Source organism: Apodemus sylvaticus, chromosome 5 (genome assembly GCF_947179515.1).
Source record: "Apodemus sylvaticus chromosome 5, mApoSyl1.1, whole genome shotgun sequence".
In the NCBI taxonomy this organism is placed as follows: domain Eukaryota; kingdom Metazoa; phylum Chordata; class Mammalia; order Rodentia; family Muridae; genus Apodemus; species Apodemus sylvaticus.
Window position 1 is genome coordinate 129,455,364 of NC_067476.1, and position 20,495 is coordinate 129,475,858.

The window sequence follows — 20,495 nt, forward strand, 5'->3', positions numbered from 1 at the left end:
TGCTTTAGACAATGGAAAACTCACCCCAACTCCCATCAACCATCACACAGCTAGGCAGAACAGGTTGTCCATTACCAGCAAGGTTTCCTTACTCACACAATGACATGACCTTATCAGATGAAATCACAACTTGGGCTCTCTTTAAAAGTAAAATTAAAAGCCTCATATGTAGTTCAACTTAACATTTCAAGGAATTTGGGCAACTCACTTATTAGCTTAAATGTTGACTTAAAAACAGAAGATAACTTTAAATTAGCATTTACTTGCTTCAAAATTGTGCTCATTTAATAGCAACAAAGATATTCTTGGCAATCGCTGAGGTCTTTTAATTGTGCAAATATCTGAACATTTAGGTTAGTGTCCAATAGAAAGGCTGCCAATCATTATTTTTATAACAGTTTTCTGACTCAGCATATAAATTATGATGCTGCTATGTGATGATGAATTGTGTCCCAGAGTTCCTATGATAGAAACATGATACTAAGTAGGAAATGTAATACCCAAGTGTTTGGGGGTGAGGCCTAATGGGAGGCATTGAGCTCACAATGACTCTGACATCATGGATGGATTAGTGTTAATGCAGGAGGAAAAGTTGTTATAGAAGAGCCTTGGCACCAGGCATAGTGGCACATGCCTTTAATCCCAGCATTTTGGAAGAGGCAGGCAGATCTCTCAGTTTGAAGCCAGCCTTGTCTATGGAGCAAGTTCCAATATAGCCAGGGCTACTCAGAGAAACCCTGTCTCAAAAACAAAACTAAATACAATAACAACAACAAAAGTGCCTTAGTCTCATCTCTTTCTTGCTGGCTCTCTTATCTTCAGTGGAACGATATTGTAGGAAGGCTCTTGGTATTCCCAAGGGAACAAGGACTTCCAAGGATCCAGAATCTGTAAGACAATAAACATCTATTCACTATAAACAGACCAGCCTGTGGTATTTTGTCATAGCAGCACAAAACAGATGAAGTTGGAGAAACCACAATACACGTGCTGTAGGCTCTTAATTTGCGTTTTCCAGGGCTTTGCTGACCACAGACCCACTGCATCAGCAGCGTGTGGGAGCCAGTCTGAAGAACAGACAGAACTACAGACCTCACCTTGGACTCACTACCACATTAGACCCTAAATGTGAACAGGGTGCTAGGAAGCCTGTGTTGATGATGACATTGACACTATGCTGGGTTTAGAGTGAATTGTTGCCCATGACTGAGTTATCCCAGTTTGGGTAAACAGTAGATTTGAACTGAGAAGAGCTGGTGTCTTGAAATCTTAATCAGGGGTCACTATCTCCAACTAATGATGCATCTGTAACCATATTCGCAGCTAAACTTCAGTGAGACCTAGTCTGAGGCCTTCATGGGAGTGACTCACTGAGTTCTCACAAGCACTCTACATGGCTTCATTGACTAGTATCTGTGGGACAGATGGGGACACAGGAGGCCCTACAAGAGACAGGCTCTTAGCTGACCATACTGGTGCAAAGAGAGAAATCTGAGGTGGCAGACATTTTAGTACTGGAGAATGTATATGGATGCTGAAACACATTCTGTTCTCTTGCCAAGGGACTGGGACATGCACAGTTCTAATCTCTAATCAGGTGTCAAATGACTTGTCTTCCACCTGGGGAGAGAAAAGTAATCTCCTATTTCAAACACAAAAGAAACTTCTTTCCAAAAATCTTATAAATGCAAGTATCTGATATTTATGAGACAATCAGATACATTCAATACTCCAACTGCAACAAAGGCTCTCATATTTGCATAATCCCAAAGTTGTAGATTCTGTTCTATTTTTGGCTTTGCTTTAATAAGCTGCAGATGCAAAGCAGAAGAGAAATCGATGGTGGCATTTCTAACCCACAGCACACTGGGCCAATCCTTCTCCACTGGCTTTCTGTGCTACCTTCCTTCTGGTTTTTTACTTTCTTTCTTTTATTTTATTCAATGTATTCTTTATTTACATTTCAAATGATTTCCCCTTTTCTGGGTTCCCACTCCCCCCTCAAGTCCCATAAGCCCTCTTCCCTCCCCCTGTTCCTCCATCTACTTCTTCCCACTTCCCTGTTCTGGAATTTCCCTATACTGCTGCACTGAGTCTGTCCAGAACCAGGGGCCACTCCTCCATTCTTTTTGGACATCATTTAATATGTGGATTATGTCTTGGGTATTCAAAGTTTCTAGGCTAATATCCACTTATCAGTGAGTGCATACCATGATTGATCTTTTGAAACTGTGTTACCTCACTTAGTATGATGTTCTCCAGCTCCATCCATTTGTCTAAGAATTTCATGAATTCATTGTTTCTAATGGCTGAATAGTACTCCACTGTGTAAATATATCACATTTTTTGTATCCATTCCTCCGTTGAGGGACACCTAGGTTCTTTCCAGCTTCTGGCTACTACAAATAGGGCTGCTATAAACATAGTGGAGCATGTGTCCTTATTGCATGCCGGGGAATCCTCTGGGTATATGCCCAGGAGTGGTATAGCCGGGTCCTCCAGAAGTGTCATGCCCAGTTTTCTGAGGAACCTCCAGACTGATTTCCAAAGTGGTTGCACCATCTTACAATCCCACCAGCACTGGAGGAGTGTTCCTCTTTCTCCACATCCTCGCCAACACCTGCTGTCTCCTGAGTTTTTAACCTTAGCCATTCTGACTGGTGTGAGGTGAAGTCTCAGGGTTGTTTTGATTTGCATTTCCCTAATGATTAATGATGTTGAACATTTCTTAAAGTGTTTTTCAGTCCTCCAAAGTTCTTCATGTGGAAATTCTTTGTTTAGCTCGGTACCCCACTTTTTAATGGGATTATTTGGTTCTCTGGGTTCCACCTTCTTGAGTTCTTTGTATATATTAGATATTATCCCTCTGTCAGATTTAGGGTTGGTGAAGATCCTTTCCCAATCTGTTGGTTGATGTTTTGTCCTTTTGACAGTGTCCTTTGCCTTACAGAAACTTTGTAGTTTTATGAGGTCCCATTTGTCAATTCTTGATCTTAGAGCATAAGCTATTGGTGTTCTATTCAGGAACTTTTCCCCTGTGCCCATGTCCTCAAGGTTCTTCCCCAGTTTCTTTTCTATTAGTTTCAGTGTGTCAAGTTTTATGTGGAGGTCCTTGATCCATTTGGAGTTGAGCTTAGTACAAGGAGATAAGAATGGATCGATTCTCATTCTTCTGCATGCTGACTTCCAATGGAACCAGCACAATTTGTTGAAAAGACTATATTTTTTCCCACTGGATAGACCCATAACCCCTAAAGAAATAGAAGGGATCATAGATAGCCTTCCAACCAAAAAAAGCACAGGACCAGATGGTTTCAGTGCAGAATTCTATCAGACCTTCAAAGAAGACTTAACACCAATACTCTTCAAACTATTCCACCAAATAGAAACAGATGGGATACTACCCAACTCCTTCTACGAAGCCACAATTATGCTAATACCAAAACCACACAAAGATCCAACTAAGAAAGGGAATTTCAGGCCAATTTTCCTTATGAATATCGATGCAAAAATACTCAATAAAATTCTTGCCCACCAAATCCAAGAACACATCAAAAATGATTATCCACCAGGATCAGGTAGGTTTCATCCCAGGGATGCAGGGATGGTTCAATATAAGGAAATCCATAAATGCTATCCAATACATAAACACACTTAAAGAAAAAAAAGCACATGATCATTTCATTAGATGCTGAAAAAGCATTTGACAAAATTCAGCATCCTATCATGCTGAAAGTCTTGGAAAGGGCAGGAATTCAAGGCCCATATCTAAACATAGTCAAAGCAATATACAGCAAACTGGTAGCCAACATCAAACTAAATGGAGAGAAACTTGAAGCAATCCCACTAAAATCAGGGACTAGACAAGGCTGCCCCTCTCTCCATATCTTTTCAATATAGTTCTTGAAGTCCTAGCTAGAGCAATTAGACAACATAAGGAGGTCAAAGGGATACAAATTGGAAAGGAAGAACTCAAACTATCACTATTTGCAGATGATATGATAGTATACTTAAGTGACCCAAAAAACTCTTCTAGAGAACTCCTACACCTGATAAAAAACTTCAGCAAAGTGGCTGGCTACAAAATCAACTCAAGCAAATCAGTAGCCTTTCTATACTCAAAGGATAAGCAGACTGAGAAAGAAATTAGGGAAATGACTTCCTTCACAATAGCCACAAACAGCATAAAGTATCTTGGTGTGACTCTAACCAAACAAATGAAAGACCTATATGACAAGAACTTCAGATCTCTGAAGAAGGAAATTGAAGAAGATCTCAGAAAACGGAAAAATCTTCCATGCTCATGGATTGGCAGGATTAATATAGTTAAAATGGCCATCTTGCCAAAGGCAATCTACAGATTCAATGCAATCCCCATCAAAATCCCAACCCAGTTCTTCATAGAACTAGAAAGAGCAATTCTCAAATTCATCTGGAATAACAAAAAACCCAGGATAGCTAAAACTATTCTCAACAGTAAAAGAACTTCAGGGGGATTCAGTATCCCAGACCTCAAACTTTACTACAGAGCAATAGTGATAAAAACTGCATGGTATTGGTACAATGTCAGGCAAGCAGATCAATGGAATAGGATTGAAGACCCAGAAATGAACCCATACACCTATGGTGACTTGATCTTCGACAAAGGAGCTGAAAGCATCCAGTGGAAAAAAAGATAGCCTTTTCAACAAATGGTGCTGGTTCTTTACTTTCCATCTTGCTTCTAAAAGCAAGGAAATCACTGAGGACTGGGCTGGAAAACAAAATCCCCAAGCAAAGAGGGTCTGAAGGGCAGCAGAGCACACACATTCCTGTTCAACACGTCGAACTAAGTCCATCCAGACTCTGACACTCAAGATGTGAAAACTTTTTTGTTTCATAAATGACTTTGTATGGAGAGGGAGAGGGAGAGGGAGAGGGAGAGGGAGAGGGAGAGGGAGAGGGAGAGGGAGAGGGAGAGGGAGAGGGAGAGGGAGAGGGAGAGGGAGAGGGAGAGGGAGAGGGAGAGGGAGAGGGAGAGGGGGAGGGGGAGAGGGAGGGGGAGAGGGAGAGAGGAGAGGGAGAGGGGAGAGGGGAGAGGGAGAGGAAGAGGGAGAGAGGGAGAGGGAGAGAGGGAGAGGGAGAGAGGGAGAGGGAGAGGGAGAGAGGGAGAGGGAGAGGGAGAGGGAGAGGGAGAGGGAGAGGGAGAGGGAGAGGGAGAGAGGGAGAGGGAGAGGGAGAGGGAGAGGGAGAGGGAGAGGGAGAGGGGAGAGGGGAGAGGGAGAGGGGAGAGGGAGAGGGGAGAGGGAGAGGGGAGAGGGAGAGGGGAGAGGGAGAGGGGGAGAGGGAGAGAGGGAGAGGGAGAGAGGGAGAGGGAGAGAGGGAGAGGGAGAGGGAGAGGGAGAGGGAGAGGGAGAGGGAGAGGGAGAGGGAGAGGGAGAGGGAGAGGGAGAGGGAGAGGGAGAGGGAGAGGGAGAGGGAGAGGGAGAGGGAGAGGGAGAGGGAGAGGGAGAGGGAGAGGGAGAGGGAGAGAGATGGGCAAGACATACTCTTCAGTGACATAATTCCCCCAGTGATCCACATTCTCTAGTTATGCCCTACTTCCAAAAGTTTCCACCACCTCCCAAAATATAGTGACCACCTGGGGATCAAGCCTTCAACATACCAGCCTATAGAAGACATTTTATATTCAAATCACTGATAGAGTGTTTGCCTAGTAAGCTGGCCACATTATATTTGTCTGTCTGTCACTGAGTACCTACCATGGCTGTTAGGATTAAATGAGCTGTCTATGGCTACATTCTGAATATGTCCAATCTTGTCTGAGCTCAGAAGCTAAGTGAGATTGGGCTTGGATAGTAATTTAATAAAAGATCAAATTAGTTATTCAGGTCAAGTCCTAGCAAGAACTCAAAACTTTTGCTTTTTTTGAGTTTTATTTTTGATGTTGTTAATTAAAATTTCATATAATACTAATGCATTTGGTACAGGTAAAATATTTCTTCTTTACATGTGTCCCATTGTGAAATAAAGTCCATACAGTACTTCTCTCTATAAGGACTGATGGATCTCTGTGAATGCTTCCTCAAAATGTAGTAGAAGTAACACTAAGAAATCACTCTTTGGCTTCTAAGTGAAGTCAGGACTAAGCTCAGATCCCAGTCAAGATGGAGAATCAACCCTGGATGTGAGAGGGAGCAGGACTCCAGCCTTTCAATCCCCTCATGACATTTGCTTGAAAGAATCCAGCTAAGAGCAGCCTAGACAGGCTTGCTCACACCCTGGAGCCCTGAAGAAGAAAAATAACAGGATGGCTGCTCTTTGAAAATGCTGAGTTTGGGGGGTGACTCATTATATAACAATTACAGGTACTTCTGGAGTTCTCTCTGCTCTTTCAGAATGCTGGATGTGAGTTTTTCTATCTGGTCATCCCTCAGCCCTGTGTAGATGGTATTGTGCTCCACCATCGCTTTGTGTGTGATGAACATGATGTTGACCACTTTAGATCATGTGACTTTTCTTCTAGACATAAGCCAGAACGGAGGCCTCTGGGTCCCTTAGTAGGGTACCCTTTTCTGTGGTCTAGGTCCAGAGAATGAGGATACACTATATCCCACCAGATATTTTGATCTATTGTTAGAATGTACTGCTGTGTGTAAATGTGTCCTCTACATTATACTGCATTCAGCTTCAAAACAACCAGTGTCCTAGTTTCTATGTTTTTATCCATGGGATTAGTGTGTTTATATAGCTTTGACAATATAACAACAAATCACCCCAAAACTCAGCGGTTGAGAACAGTAGCTGTTATTCATTACACCTAATTATTTATATGGGCCAGGAATCCGGAGAAGCTGATGGGTGGCGCATCTCTGCAATCCCAGTACCCAGAGGTGTGGAGGCAGGAAGACTTCATTCACAGTCAAGTCAACCTGGGTTATTATGTAGTTAGGACTGTTACAAACCAACAAATACAAAAATTAAAACAAATACAAAAATAAAAACAAGTAATTAAGTTGCACACTTGGTTGAGGGGCTGCATCCTGGAATATTAATTTTAGGGCTGACGAGATGGCTCAGCGATTCAGAGCACTGGCTGCACGACCAGAGGACCTGAGTTCAGTTTCCAGCACCCTCACAATAACTTAGAAAGATCCATAACTTCAGTTCTAGGGGTTCCAATGACATCCTCTGACCTCCATGGGCACCAGGCATGTGATGCACAGATAGATATACATAAAGGAAATCTATTCATACATATAACATGAAATAAATAAATCCATTTTTTTTAATTAAGGGGAGGAAAGAAGTTAGTTATCTGTCAAACATGTCTGCTTTCAGGTGTAAGGCTGATAATGTTAAGGAGTGGTGGACTTCTGATCTGGCTTCCTCATATGACTTCCAGTATCCACAGCACTGCTGGTGTGTCCTTACAGCACGGCAGCATTCCCAGAGCTAAAAAGACGAAGGAGATTGTAATGCCCTTGCCACTGAATCTTGAAAGGCACAGCACTGTTCTATTGGTCCCACAAATTAACAGTCTCCATCAGTGTGGGAACGACCACACAAGACAGACATCACTATCAGGAGATGATGACCCTTGGAGGTCACTTTAGAGAGTAGGTACCACATTTAGTATGATTATTCTAAGGATGAGGAGATGGGGCAGAATGTTAGAAACTCAAGAGCTCAAGGATAGCCTGATCTATAGAGTGAGTTCCAGGACAGTCAGGGCTACACAGAGAAACCCTGTCTCAGAGGAAGAAAGAAAAGGTCAAAATGGAGGTATATTTTGATGCATAATGTTACTATGTTCATAAAGTTCTTGAAAATGAACAAATTTTGGTTTGTAACAGTCTTTTTTTGGTTTTTTATTATATATTTTTATTTTCTATATTCTTTGTTTACATTCCAAATGATTTCCCCTTTCCCAGTTCCCCCCTCCCCATATGTCCCATAAACCTTCTCTCCACCCATTCTCCAATCACCTCTCTCCTTTTTCTCTGTCCTGATACTCCCCTCCAATCAAGCCTTTCCAGGATCAGGACCCTCTCCTTACTTCTTCTTCTCCTGACTTCTTTGGAGTCATTTGTTATGCTAATTGTGCCTTGGGTATTCAGAGCTTCTGGGCTAATTAATATCCACTTATCAGAGATTGCATTCCATGTGTATTCTTTTGTGATTGGGTTACCTCACTTAGGATAATATTTTCCATATCCAACCATTAGCCTAAAAATTTTGTGAATTCATTGTTTTTAATCGCTGAGTCGTATTCCATTGTGTAAATATACCACATTTTCTGTATCCATTCTTCCATTGAGGGACATCTGGGTTCTTTCCAGCTTCTGGCTATTATAAATAAGGCTGCTATGAACATAATGGAGCATGTGTCTTTATTGCATGCCAGGGAATCCTTTGGGTATATAGCAGGGTCCTCCGGAAGTATCATGTCCAGTTTTCTGAGGAACCGCCAGACTGATTTCCAAAGTGGTTGTACCATCTTACAACCCCACCAGCACTGGAGGAGTGTTCCTCTTTCTCCACATCCTTGCCAACACCTGCTGTCTCCTGAGTTTTTAACCTTAGCCATTTTGACTGGTGTGAGGTGAAATCTCAGAGTTGTTTTGATTTGCATTTCCCTAATGACTAATGGTGTTGAGCATTTCTTAAGGTGCTTCTTGGCCATCTGAATTTCTTCAGGTGAAAATTCTTTGTTTAGATCTGTACTCCATTTTTTAATAGGGTTGTTTGGTTCCCTGGGGTCTAACTTCTTGAGTTCTTTGTATATACTGGATATTAGCCCTCTATCAGATGTAGGGTTTGTGAAGATCCTTTCCCAATTTGTTGGATGCCATTTTGTCCTTTTGACAGTGTCTTTTGCCTTACAGAAACTTTGTAATTTCATGAGGTCGCATTTGTCAATTCTTGATCTTAGAGTATAAGCTATTGGTGTTCTGTTCAGGAATTTTCCCCTCTGCCCATATCCTCAAGGGTTTTCCCCAGATTCGTTTCTATTAGTTTCAGTGTGTCTGGTTTTATGTGGAGGTTCTTGATCCACTTGGAGTTGAGTTTAGTACGAGGAGATAAGAATGGATCAGTTCCCATTCTTCTGCATGCTGACCTCCAGTTGAACTAGCACCATTTGTTGAAAAGGCTATCTTTTTTTCCACTGGATGTTTTCCGATCCTTTGTTGAAGATCAAGTGACCATAGGTGTGTGGGTTCATTTCTGAGTCTTCAATTCTATTCCATTGGTCCACTTGCCTGTCACTGTGCCAATACCATGCAGTTTTTAACACTATTGCTCTGTAGTATTGCTTGAGGTCTGGGATACTGAATCCCCCAGAAGTTCTTTTACTATTGAGAATAGTTTTAGCTATCCTGGGTTTTTTGTTATTCCAGATGAATTTGAGAATTGCTTTTTCTAACTCTGTGAAGAACTGAGTTGGGATTTTGATGGGGATTGAGTTGAATCTTTAGATTGCTTTTGGCAAGATGGCCATTTTAACTATATTAATCCTGCCAATCCACAAGCATGGCAGATTTTTCCATTTTCTGAGGTCTTCTTCGATTTCCTTCTTCAGAGATCTGAAGTTCTTGTCATATAGGTCTTTCACTTGTTTGGTTAGAGTCACCCCAAGATACTTTATATTGATTGTGGCTATTGTGAAGGATGTCATTTCCCTAATTTCTTTATCAGCCTGCTTATCCTTTGAGTATAGGAAGGCAACTGATTTGCTTGAGTTGATTTTATAACCAGCCACTTTGCTGAAGTTGTTTATCAGCTGTAGGAGTTCTCTGGTGAAGGTTTTGGGTCACTTAAGTAGACTATCATGTCATCTGCAAATAGTGATAATTTGACTTCTTCCTTTCCATTTTGTATCCCCTTGACCTCCTTATGTTGTCTAATTGCTCTAGCTAGAACTTCATGTACTATATTGAAAAGATATGGAGAGAGAGGACAGCCTTGTCTAGTCCCTGATTTTAGTGGGATTGCTTCAAGTTTATCTCCATTTAGTTTGATGTTGGCTACTGGTTTGCTGTATATTGCTTTAACTATGTTTAGGTATGGGCCTTGAATTCCTGTTCTTTCCAAGACTTTTAGCATGAAAGGATGCTGAATTTTGTCAAATGCTTTTTCAGCATCTAATGAAATGATCATATGGTTTGTAACAGTCTTAACTACATAACCTAGGTTCACTTGATTGCGAACTCAAAATCCTCCTGCGTCAGCAACTCTGGGTATTGGGATGTTGCCGTGGAAGTATGGGGTATAGGACAAACCAAACTGGAGGTCTCACTTTCTTTGGTCAGCAAATAAGTAATGGCTGAAAAGCTTTCTGTAAAGGGTCTTGACTTTACATTTTTTTCTCCTAAAGTTGACAGGTAATATGGATTCTTTTGTACAGACATGGGAAGTTATGTGTCCTTACTTCGCTTTAAAAATATAACCACTAAATTGGTTTTATATAATTTAAAAATGGTCAACTATTCTACCAGGGCTAAAATAATGGTCTTAGCTTGAGCTGTTATGGCTTGACTATGAACCAGCCCATCTGTGTGTTAGAGGTTTGGTTTCCTTATGGAAGTGTTTGGATCCTGAGTATTCATTCTGGCCGTGCTCTCCAGCATGAGCCTGCTTCCTGACTTGTGAATAGTGGCCGTCTGCTGACCCCCTTTACAAGGCTCTTCCTGCTCTTCTCCCTCATTTTCTGCAGAATGTGAGATCACACCTAGGGCCTTGGCATAAGGCACTTCCTACAGTAGACTCATCCCATCATGGGAGCCCCACTCACCCTCATTAATTCATCTAAATCTATGTACCTTCCTAGATCCCGACTCCAGATTCCATGACACTGGAGGTTATGATTTTAATGTATGAACTTGGGGGTTGAACATGAAGATAAAGTCTATAATAATTATGTATACTCTAACCAGTGTGTTACTTTCCAATACTGCCAGAAACTATCTGAGGTAGCCAAGTTTAAAACATATTTTCAGGCTGGGCCTTGTGGCTCACACCTTTTATCCTCTCCCTTGTGAAGCGGAGGCTGATGAATATGTTAAGTTTGAGGCTAGCCTGATCTTCATAGATAGTTTCTAGCCAGCCAGAATAACATACATAGACTCTGCATCAAAACCAAAACCAAAACTGTAACAAACTCAATACATTGGTTTACTCTGGCCCATGGTTTCCAAAGGTTTGGCCCAATACTGGTTAACCTCACTGCTTTTGAGCTGTGGGGAGGCAGCTCGTCGTGGTGAGAACATGTGGAGAAACCAAAAGTCTCTCACCTCATGATGGGGAAGGGGGTGGAGGGAAAGGAGGAGGAAAGAGATGTTTACTTGTGGGGCAAGGGAATTAAATTAAAAGGAAATTCCATATGGAGGAATAATATGCAATCAGTCAGCATGATGAATTAGCGGCATGTGCACCATGACATAGTAAATCTTTTTGTTGTTGTTGTTTGTTCTTTGTTTTTCCGAGACAGGGTTTCTCTGTGTTGCTCTGACTGTCCTAGAACTCAGTTTGTAGATCAGGCTGGCTGTGAAGTCACAGAGGTCCACCTGCCTCTGCCTCCCAAATGCTGGCATGCACCACCATCACATAGCAACACGGCAAATCGTATAAGACCATTAGAGTTACATAATTTTTTTTTTTTTTTGCTATTTTTGTACAAAATAAAAGATGGTATCTTTGTATATTTGTGTGAATCTGGAGAGATAGTTTTCAGCAAGAATTTGAGTTTAATAACCTGCTTACCATTTTCAGAGAGAGGGGATTTGGAATGGGGTGAAAATAGGAGGAAATGTATAGTGTATCCAGGGTATCATGCATCCATACAGTACTTCCACTGTGATCTCAGAGATGTTAAGTGAACAAACATTCCTTGATTAAGAAGTTCCTGTTCAAGTCTTCCTACTGCCATCCATTTTTGGCTTTCCTGAAATAAAGGTGACAAAATGCTCCCAAAGGAAAACTAGTGGGGTCACCATTTCTGAGGTGCAAGTAGGACAGAACGGTTGCCAGTGTTTAGGAGGAGAGCTGATGGTGCCTCTCAAGCCATTGGTGAAAATGTGCTGCAGAGCTGCAGTAGCTCTGAGGCAGGGAGGGGGCATCTCACGGAGGCCCTCGGGTCCCACTTAGCCTGGCAGCGTTTCTTGGGGAATATTGATCAAAAGTGCTCACCTCTATCATGTGAGGAGCATAATGCAGTCTGTGAGTATTCATGGAAAAAAGCTTTTCTTGGCCAGGCTATTTTCTGAAGTCAAAAAGATCCTTTCAGGATCTGTAATAGCCCTCCCTCTACACTTCACACCCTCAGTGAAAAGCACACTCCAATTTTCAGACCCTAGGACCCCACGCAGAGGAGGAGGCTGACGAGCGAGCGAGCGGGACCTATTCATGTAAAATAGTCTGCCAAACTCAATGAGCATTTTGCCTGAGGGAGAGGGGGGATACATGTGAGATTAAAACTTCTACCTGGACATGCAGGAAAAGACACCCTTGTCCCTGAGATCAGTCTATGCATCTGATCTTTCCTAAATGTCTAAAATGGAACTCTCAGTCACATATATAATAGAGACAGCTATGGAAGGCTGCATATTGGTGTGATAGCAAACCTGTGTTTTTCATGTCTGATGAGGATTTTCTAGTTTCTCTGACCCTGGCAGAATTAATATACATATTTTTTAATTTACCTATCTGCTTACACACACACACACACACACACACACACACACACACACACACACACTTCTCTCTCTAGCACTGGGGACCAAACCAGGGATCTCGTGCTTGCTTGGCAAGTGTCTGATCACATCTAGCACAGCGACTTAAACCCTTACCTTTCTCATATTATCCAACTTCATTTAGGCTGGTAGGGATTTAGGTATTAAAATATTTTTCTTATAAAGTTCAAACCACCAGAAAGAGAAAGAAAGAAGGAAAGAAACAAAACCATGATGCAATCTGAGAAAGTTCTTTTCAGCGACTCTTTCAGGGGTGTCATTTCCCATGGTTCCCTGCTGTGGTGTTGCTGGTCAGCTCCTTTGGAGCACATGTGAAAGCACCTCTGGACAGGGAGTGTGCCTTCAACACGCATGACCTTCTCTAGTTGGGCCATCAGCTACACTGGAGAGATGTTACAGCAGCTCCAGCACGTGGAAAACCCAGCCCTTGGAAGCAAGTCACTCCCTTGCTGGTGGTCCCTGGGGTGTTCAAGAACCTCGGCGTGTCTGTGCCATTGTTCCCTTGAATCCTTACCTGTAAATGCTCTTAGGAGGCAATCACAACTATGATCAAATGGTAGCAAGTACTAAACACCATGTGGGTTTTTGACTCCAGAAGGTGGGAACGAACTTCCAGGGTGTGGCTGACCTGCCTGGGCATTGCACCAAGCCTGCTGTCTTAGTCAGGGTTTCTATTCCTGCACAAACATCATGGCCAAGAAACAAGTTGAGGAGGAAAGAGTTTATTCAGCTTACAGTTCCACGTTGCTGTTCATCATCAAAGGAAGTCAGGACTGGAACTCAAGCAGGAGCTGATGCAGAGGCCATGCAGGGATGTTACTTACTGGCTTGTTTCCCCCTGGCTTGCTCAGCCTGCTCTCTTATAGAACCCAAGAGCACCAGCCCAGAGAAGGCACCACCCACAAGAGGCCCTCCCCCTGATCACTAATTGAGAAAATGCCCCACAGCTGGATCTTATGGAGGCACTGAAGCTCCTTTCTCTGTGATAATTCTAGCCTGTGTCAAGTTGACACACAAAACCAGCCAGTACACCTGCCTTGGTACCAGATCTTTCTTTTCAAAGTCTATCTTTTTTTTTTTTTTTTTTTTTTAGTTCAGACCAGTGCGATCTGTCTTTCCAGGAAAGTGCTATCTGGTGGCTTTTGAATTCCCAGTAGTGGTTGGTTCCAAGTGCTCTTTTTGTATGTGACAGAGAGGTCATATTTCTGGCAAACGAGATCCTCCCAGTGCCAAAACCTTGCTGTATTCAGCCTGGTTCCTAGGACAGTGACTCAAGGTGGCCTCAGATGTGGACTCAGGAACACCCTCACAGTGGCCACACTACAGCAGGCACATGAAAACTACATTGTTCAAGAGTGAGTCTATGTTAAGGACAGTTATTGGTGCTGAGCAGAGGTGTTACTACGATGTGGGAAACCGGAGACAGCTCCTGGCTGGAGCCCCAGTCGGGCTGTATGGAGCCTGTGAGGCAACATCTTCAGGCCCTGTTTTTTCGTTGTTTAATCAGCAGAGGTGGATGGAGAACAGGGTAGGAGCTCCCAGCTGTAGACCAGGGGGGGTTAAAGAACCATATATGTAGAGAAGTTTACTTTCTGATCTTTTCTCACAACCCCTGTGGGTTTTGTTTTGTTGAAAATGAAATGCAATTAAAACCATAGGAAGAAGAGCAAATGAGACTAGCACTCTTTAATATAAATGTTTCTATTAGGTGGCCTCGGCTTAAAAGACACACACAGAGCCACACAACGCATGTTATGTATAGAAGTAAACACTGTAAATGTGGTTATCTTCTCACTAGGAAATATTCTATTTGAGGAAATGGAAGAAACATGCTTTTATCTGCCCTGGAATACAAACAAAACCCCTATGACTGCATTCTTCTAATAATGGTCCTTTCCATCGGAAGCTGGACTCTATGACATGGTCTGAGACTCCATGGGGTTATTGATGAGGGTTTTTGAAGATGACTCAATCTCTTATAGGAAACTCGGTGCCTTAGAATCAATACCTTCCCATCTTTTTGCTATAAATAAGGAAGTAATCTTTACGAGACAATCGTGACAACAGCCTTTACGTTCAAGTGTTCATTTCCATATCTGAAAGGTATCCCAATATGGCTCTAGAGGAAAGCTCCCTGTGAATCCTGGAAGGCCATCTGCCAAGCTGAAAGGTTATGGGAGGGAGGAGCTCAGCTCCAAGGAACAGACAGACATAGAGCAGTGGCCACCTGGCTCTACAGACACTTTCAGACTGGACTGCCTTTAATCCCATCAGCGGGGCTCCTCTGGCTCCCCCAAATGATCCTTGGGCACCCATCACCTTCTGGGTAGCTTGAGGGATGCAGATGTTTTAGTTCTATCCTGTGAGGAAGTGAGGCAGGAATCTGAATCCTTAGAGGAACCTAAAATGATTCATAAGGCTGAGAAGTACTGTTTCTGATTAGCAGAGCTCCTGCTGTTCCTAGAAGGAGCCATGTACATGAGCTCTTGATTATCAGTTAAGCTAAAATGAAGTCAGGTCAATTCAGGCTCTGCTTTACACTTGACCCCCCCCCCCCAGAACACACCAGGATGACCCTTTCTAAGGACACAAACATGTTCTGTAAGTAATGGGTACTCAGCAAGCATTGGCTACAAAAACTTATAACTTTATAAACGTGGTTATTCAGCATTCTGAGAATTCACTACTGTCTGGAACATGGAGTGGCCCAGGATGCTTTCAGAGAACATGAGATAGGGAGTAGTGTGATCGCTGAAGTCCCGAGGAAGGAAATAGCAATACCTGACTTCAGCCACGATATAAGGACTCCAAATTAAATGTTGTAAAATATATAATTTTTACAAAGTTCTCAAATATTCCTTACTCCTTAGGAACAGGGACTCTGGCTAGTACAGGAGGCTGCCTAGAAAAGACAAAGCAGGGGGCAAAGGTCACTGTGAGGCTACATACCAGTCACAGACCATCCTGGCCCACTCGTGCCATTATAAAGACGGGATGAGTCTAAGTAGATGAGAAGACAGAGGGAGGACAGGGGGTTTTGAGGAACCACATATGCAGAGAAGGCTGTGAACATCAGAGGCTGCAGGTCCTCTGGTAGCTGGATGTTAGCAGTCCATACTGTGAGCCATGAAGTAATTCTCCACGAGCACGAGTACGCTCCCTGAATGTATCAACTACCATACTGGACACCTCTACTGGCTTTGCTTTACAGAATGCTTTGGAATAGCTTTGTTCAACAACAACAACAACAACAAAAAAATCAACATTTTTACGAGATGGTGAGATAAACTTTTATTTTCTACAAACTATGAGAATGTCAGAAACATGCAGCACCCAGGTGTTGTTTCCCATTCATCAACTCATCACAGTAAATCAGAACGAAGAAGGGCAAGCTGGGGCTGAGGGGCACCACTGCGGAGCTGAGTGTTCTCCCAACATGGCTGCCTTTGTGGAGCGTGCCCCTAGTGCACATGTACACCCCTGACAAGGCGGAGCAGGTTTGGAGGTTCCCCCAACCACACAGCCCTCACAGCAACCTAGCTGTGCAGCATTGGGAAGTTAAATAACAAAAGACCTCAAAACAATCAAAGACATGCTATAAGTTAATTTATCATCTCTATCAAATTTCCCCCTATTTACACATACTAAATATCGTAGATCTGGAACTAAGGAAATGCTTGCTTACCATGTCTGTTATATACAGAGAAACGCTATGCAGATATAAGGATGGGTCTCTGGTAAGTTTCCCTTAGATGTGATATCCCCTTTAGTAAGTATGGAGTGATAGCTACATATAAGACATACAGGATGGTTTAGAGGGTTCACCAAACCTCCACCACAGGTCAGTGGAGAAAAGGAAGGGACACCTGAGGACAGTCAGGAAGACAGGGTTTGCATGGCTCTCTGGAGCTGTGTGATCTCCTTTATAAGGCTAAGGGTCCTACTAAACAGCCAATGGCAGAGGCAGAGGCCATTCCTGGGGCTCTCACGAACTTCCATCTTGGCTGCTGAAGACACTGTAAAAGTCACTCACCAGGCTACATTTCTTTTTTTCAGTCTGCTGAAGGTCTGGCTATTTTTAAAACGTCCTAATTTTGTGGAGTTACTTTTTTTTTTTTTTTTTTTTTTTTTTTTTTTACAGCATGAAAGTCTAATCAGCAAGACTATAAACATCAGTTTCCCTCTTTATAGACATCCGGAAGTCAGCATGTGGAGAAAGGCGGGTACTGGCCAGGCCCCCGCAGGAGCCCAGAGAGTCTTACCACACTTTATGGTAATTAGGGACACTTTTATCACAGATGGCTGACCTACTAATACTAATGTGACGAGTGGCTCTCTGGAGGGTCTCACCAGATGAGTGACCCTTAGCAATTTTGCTAAAAGACATTTATTATGAAAACACAATATTTGCTTTTCTAACTGACAAAAGGAAACACCAAACTTGATCATTTCAATTTTCCACCCTAAATAACAAGAGCTGCTGAATGCAATCTAACATGGCTGCCAGAGACCTACTCTCCTGCTCCTAGGTCTCTAACCAGAGCCATTACCAACCCAAGACCCAAGGACTAAATAAATAAGTAAAACATAAACAGACATAAACTGCTGCTGTTAACCTGGGTGTGGGGTTGGTAAAATCATTAGGTTACAAGAAGTTCAAATTATTTGCTACCTCCAATTGAATTTCTCACTCCAAGTCTAAGGGCTGTGGAAGCAAATGAAATTATGAACAGACATCTGTGAGTTAAAGAGGACCTCTGGGACCTGGGTTGTGGCCCTGGGTTCTGTTATGACTGAAAAAGATGAAAATGAAAGACTTCCAAAATGACAAGAATTCCACAACAGGGGTTTATGGGTCCTAAAGACAGTGCTCCTGCAGAAGCCATTTTATGACTGAGTGCTGCAGGGGCCTTTAACGCCCAGGACATGGGAGGTGCTTTCTACAGGTATGGGTACTTTGTAAACGCCAAAGTAGCAGTTCATTAACAGAAGTCTGAGCAATACTGCCCCCACACACAGACACACAAACAGTGGGTGGGATAAGAGCCAGGGTTTCACTGACACATTGGGAAACGTTACAATAGTCTATTTCCCTTCTATCACCATTAACTTCCCAATAAGTGAGCATCCTGGACCCTTAGAAATCAGCACACAGGGAATAGGGCCCCCCTTTTTTTCTCCTTTGTGATGTCCTGCTCTATGATCTTTAAGCAGCTCTCAGGTACTTCTGTCTGTGGACCTGGGATGAGAGGCTGTTGAGTTCTCTTCACAGCAGGAGGATGGATTCTCCCTGCAGTGGGAAGGTGCTCCTAGAATGTTTCTCAGAATTCTCACTCACTACAAGAATGGCATGACATCTGGCTCTGCTCCTTTCTCTACCAAGGTCAGGAGCAGTCAAATCAGCTCTGTAGTAGATTATAAAACACTGGCTTCTCTGGGGGAATGGACATTGATGAGGTGGTTAAGCAGGCTCAGAGAAGTGACCAAGCAGGCTAGGAGTAGTAACGTGTGTGAGATCAGAGGGCAGAGGAAGGTAGGGAGGTGGCCGCATCCAGGATACTCTTCCCCATGCCTGAGCCCCTCTGTGGCTGCTTTCCTGCTTTGCGTGAAGGGCGCATCTAGATATGTGTGCTGGGAATGGTGTCATGTGGCAGGACCATGCAGCAAGGGATGGCCTCTGCTGCATTTTCTGTTTTGATCTGAGGCAGAGCAGGCAATGAAGTAACACTAGAGCTCTGAGATAGCGCCAGAGCCAGGGCAGAGGCGTGTGTGTGTGTGTGTGTGTGTGTGTGTGTGTTGTGTATGTGTGTGTGACTACGCAGAAGTTTTCCCTGTGAATTCTTAGTTGCTGGATTCTAAGGTCCAAGATGTCTATGTCCAGTAAGGGACACATTTAACTCCTTCCTTCCCATTCCTAATAGGCACAACACACAACAGACCTTCCTTAGAACCAATATATAAAATTTGATTCTTGTGTGTATGTATGTGTGTGTGTGTGTCTGTGTGTGTGTGCGCGTTTGTGTGTTTAAAAGGATCAAACCTATTGCCTGGAATCTGTTACCTTAGAATTCCTGTGATAAGTCCTGTTTCCGAGGCCTGTCTTGGACTTTGAACAGCAGGCAGGAGGAAGACTGCAGATGAGCTTTCAGGGGCACTGGACACAATAGGGGTGTTGATCAGCCCTGGAGCTGGAGTGGGCACTAATCTTGTGTGTTGATGTGTGGTGCTGGGCTGGGCTGGGCTGGGCAGGGGTACCCATCTGCTTAGTGCTCTAATGTGGATACTCTTATATTTTCATGTGTGGTCACCCCCTGCCCCTGCTCGCTCTGTGTGGGAACAACACCTGACAGAACTCTGTGTTGTCAGGAGAATCTTAAGTCAGTGGAGCCTCAGCTCCAGGTGGAAAAGGTTCAATGGTGGAGGTGAAACTTCCTATGGGAAAAGACTCTGGGGACAGCCAGTTTCCATGATGATGAAATTTTGAGTAAACTATAAATCTTAACATAAGGACTAGCAAAATCAGTATGGAGGAAATTCCTCCAACAATTATACAGTTGTTTTGTCAGCCCTTTTGGGAATCAAGCTTGGGTGGGTGTATAAATGAAAGGAAAATGATTCTGTGATACAGACAAGTGCCCTCTGCCCTTTCCCTGTGGGCCCCAAACCTTTTGCTACTGTATTCTGCCTCGAGACTTCAGGTATCTCTATTGCCCATATGACAGTAGGTTTGTTCCTGGTTGATGGTGACTTTTTCTTTTCTTCTTCTGATGCCCAAGGTTTGGTGAGATTCCAAGACAAGAGGGACAACAGCCTTGTTTGAAGGTTCCACACAAACTGGATCACCTCTGACCTTGTGGGGTGGGGGGGGGGAAGGCTTGCTGCACGTGCTGGTATAGTGGCAGTTTCCTGAAGTCTGGATTTTGAGGGTGTTGGGGAAATCAGGGGAGTCTTGCCTCTCTCTTCCACAGGGAGGATTTTCTTGGGTCCATACTCAGGCTGGAGGTCAAGATCCCTGTAAAGGAAGCAGAGAATGGCCACATCACAGAGGCCATGAGAATCTCTGGCCACACACTCCAGGAAGAACTTAGAGTGCTCACAAGACAGGGAACTTGGTCACTGGGAAATGGGTTTGAAGTCCTCCCTGCCCAACGGTATGCCAGGCAAGGGTGTTTGTTGAATGTATCAAAAAAGACATGCCATTCTCCTTAGTGTTTGCCCTGGGCTCTTCTACAACATAGAAGAAACCACAGATGTATGGATGGATCTTTGATATAAAATCAGCCTTTCTGGCTAGTACAGAAGTAGGTGATGGAGAGAAAGGCATCAGACTGCAGCACACTGGAGTGAAGGCCATGAAGGAGCCCTGGGCAGAGTCAAGGAAATGCTGTGTTTCTGGGATCCTAGCATGTTTATATTTTGATATTCCACACGAGTTACTACTCACGTATTCCCTAAAGGGCCTAAGACTAGAGGTCACACCTAAATTGCTTGTCTGAATGAGTCCAGATGAGCATGCAGCTATTTGGCACTAGAGGGAACAGGAATAAAATTAAAACTCACAGCCCTGCACTCTTCCCATCCCCAGGGCGGCTGTCTAGGAGCTCAGAGGAATACAGGAATGCCTGCTGCAACACTTAGCCACTGTTGCGGCGTCGCTGGCCTCCCAAGGGCCACTCCGAGAACGAACGAGAGCATCCTTTCGTCACCCTCCCCCTTGTAATATATTTTTAAATGTTCCAAGCTTCCCTGAGTGGCCGCTGCCTA

At 43.4% G+C, this 20,495-nt stretch overlaps 1 protein-coding gene across 3 annotated transcripts in view; it reads right to left on the reverse strand.

The window, feature by feature from the left end:
- Positions 1–624: 624 nt before the first annotated feature.
- Positions 625–20,495, reverse strand: part of Ralgapa2 (Ral GTPase activating protein catalytic subunit alpha 2) — a 294,943-nt gene continuing 275,072 nt past the window's right edge. For 2 of the 3 annotated variants that reach the window (XM_052183819.1, XM_052183816.1), the window contains exon 41: positions 16,807–19,743. The gene's annotated coding sequence lies outside the window, so the exon portion shown is untranslated. Of the gene's footprint in view, positions 889–16,806; positions 19,744–20,495 lie in introns of those variants that run through there. The other variant, XM_052183817.1, reaches the window with a different exon arrangement.